Raw genomic sequence first — 3,000 nt, 5'->3', positions numbered from 1 at the left:
CTGGTGACAAAACTGGTGACATTTGTATGGGCGGTGTGCAGATTGTCACCACTTTCCCCCTGTACGTGTGAGCCTTGCATCACTGTCGCACTCATTAAGATACTTCGTAAGGAAAACATATAGCTGCACTCGTCTAGCATTGCCCTCTTCTGCCGGCTCAGGGTTGCATTCTCTTCACAGCGAATTCAAAATAGCCTTAGAAACTTTAAATAAAAAATCCTAAAATGTTTTGACTTTTATTTTGCAAAATTTATTTTCAAAATGCATAATATACATACTTAATAACCAATATTATGAATAAAACTTGAAATTAACATTAATAAATATATTTTTACATACATACATATGCGCTGGCTTAATTTCTTATTATTAGTATTACTCATTTGCACATAGATGTTTAAAAAGTTGGAAAATTTCTATAAGAAAGTTCAGCGATTTTAATAATATTATAATCAAAAGAAAGGTAATCGATTTATCTTTTTTTTTTGATATATATTAAAAGTTGCAAGTCATTTATAATGGTTCACAAAAATTCAGTTTCATTTCAACTTTGCCAAATTTGATTGCGTTTTTTCGACTTATATATAGACGGTTTCAAAAGTTGCAAAATTTCTATAAAAAAGTTAAGCGATTTTAACGGTGTTATAATCAAAACAAAGGTAATTCGTTTACCTTTCGTTTGGTATATATAAACAGTTGCAAATCATTTACACTAGTTCACAAAAAATCTGTTTTGTTACAACTTTGCAAAATTTTACCACTTTTCCACTGCTTATATATAGCTGTTTACAAAAGTTGCAAAGTTTTTATGAAAACGTAAAGCAATTTTAACTGTGTTATAATCAAAAGAAAGGTAATCGGTTTACCTTTCTTTTGATATATATTAACAGTTGCAAATAATTTATGGTGGTACAACTTTGCAAAATTTGACAAGTTGGACCTACACTTTGAAGGTGCTCCTGGCGTTGAAAGTGCTGAGGGCGGAAGGTACTCATGGTGCTCCTGGCGATGAAGGAGCTGAGGGTAGAGGGTACTGGTGGTGCTCCTGGCGATGAAGAAGCTGAGGGCAGAAGGTTCTAATGGTTCTCCTGGCGATGAAGATGCAAGCGTTGAAGGTGCTGATAGTGAATCTGTAAACAAGCAAAAATATCAATTAAAATTTATAGACATATAAAAAGTCTCAATACATACTTTAAGAATGTGACTTAGTCGCTGCTGTTTTGCAATCTAAAAGAAGAAAGAAATTACATTATAATTAAATAAAATTGTTAAATACGTATTCTTACCTTCAAAGTTTTCGTAGTGACATTTCTTCACAGTATGTATACTGTCATCAAAACTCTGATGTTTCTAACATGCTCGCTCTAACGCATAGAATTCTTGTTAGAGTACGAATTCTTATCGGGTATGTAGCTCTAACAAAGGCACATTTTTTGACAGTTCGACGAAAAACATTGTAAGTGTGTGGGTGAGATGACTAAAAAGTTGTGAATGTGTTTGTAAATCGTTTGAATTTTAGGGGAAAGTGGTGATTCTTGCCCTTTCTCTGTCCTCCGTAAATGCAACCTTTTGTAAGGGAGTGTCAAACCGCAGCTGTCAATAATTATCTAACCTTGTATTATTGAATCATGGGCGATGCCGATCAGTTCATTACCACAGACAAAATATTTTAAACAGCCTCTAGTGACACTAAGGCCATCAAGAAAAAGTAAACTTGCTGACTGTTAATCGGTGTAATTGGTTGTTGGCAACGAAGCTGATATCGAATTCAAGAACACGAATACTGTCGCACTAACCGGTGAGAGGTTACTTACGTTGGCCGTTAATGATGCAGCGGCGGCAGAAACTGATGAACCGAAGCAAAATAATAAAATTTCCAGCGTTGAAACAGAAGTTCCGGAAATGAATGTTACTTGAGGAATCGAAAGACGCTTGAGGAAAGGTAAGTTGCTTGTTGGTAATAATGCGCAATATCAGGCGATTTCCATGATTCTCGTGGCAGGATCGCCAAAAATGTAGTTGATTCCAAAGATTTCTTTTTAATATTTTAATTAAAAGATAACAAAACTTAATTTATTTTTATATTGTTAGCAATTCAAGAAAAGTTTGAATAAATAAAAATTTTCTATTTGATTGACGAACCACAAAAATCACATAAATCTAAAATTTCCAAAATTACAAAGTTGAAATGAACACAGTACAATAAAAGGTAATACACAAATAAAAACCCTACAGCTGGTATGCAGCTCTCAAGAAATCGGTCAAGAAAAATTTTCCATTATTTCGTGTGTGTGTCCAAGGTATTTTGACATTTTTGATACTTCACAGCCTGTTGCCTCACTCTTTCCTCAAGAAATAATGGAACGGGCATATATTTCTGTTGCAAACCTGGGTTGCCTTGTGCTCTTTTTTCACAAAAAACTTTAGAAAACCGTAGTAAAAAGCGTAGGTAATTTCTTAAGAACTGCGTACTGCCTGAAGGAAATTTGACTCAAGAAAATTTCTTAGCCATTTCTTGTACGTCATTTTGTATGGAATTTTAGCTTTTCTTGAGAACTGCATACAGGCCTTGATGCAATAATAGGTGCGTTCGTTTAAAATCTCCAGCAAAAACCAACCAACTGCCAAATTCCGGCGGAATGTCATCTGTTCTCTCACAGGAGAGAAATATCCAAAACAGTACGCGAACAGAAAATTTGCAGAAACTTGCAAGTTAGACGAACAGCTGATATAATTTTTGTTTACTTTCAAAAGTGTAAAATTTAAAACGTACGAAAAGTCATCACAAAGTGTTATACTGACACAGTTTATTGATTAAACAAATAACTACTTATTTCTTACAAGTTTAATTAGTCGCATTTTGTAATTATTAACTTCCAAACCATCAAATTCAATTTTGTGATTTGCGTAAATGGCAACCGGCTGTTTTCCTGTTGGCAAATTGCTGTTGGCAAAAATTTTTCCAGCAGAAACCAGCAGCTCCCCTCAAAATGAAATATC

At 34.1% G+C, this 3,000-nt stretch overlaps 1 long non-coding RNA gene across 1 annotated transcript; it reads right to left on the bottom strand.

Moving 5' to 3' along the window:
• Window positions 1-941: 941 nt before the first annotated feature.
• LOC118741623 lies at window positions 942-1,457 on the bottom strand. The gene is made up of 3 exons (XR_004993305.1): window positions 1,287-1,457; window positions 1,192-1,227; window positions 942-1,130 (listed from the first exon to the last, which is right to left on the bottom strand). It is a non-coding gene; the product is annotated as an uncharacterized LOC118741623 (long non-coding RNA).
• Between the last annotated feature and the right edge of the window lie 1,543 nt (window positions 1,458-3,000).

This window comes from Rhagoletis pomonella, unplaced genomic scaffold (assembly GCF_013731165.1).
Source record: "Rhagoletis pomonella isolate Grant_MI unplaced genomic scaffold, Rhpom_1.0 Rhpom_scaffold_00006, whole genome shotgun sequence".
Lineage (NCBI taxonomy): Eukaryota > Metazoa > Arthropoda > Insecta > Diptera > Tephritidae > Rhagoletis > Rhagoletis pomonella.
Note: the sequence above shows the minus strand (reverse complement) of the source record. Positions and strands in the feature narration are given on the sequence as shown.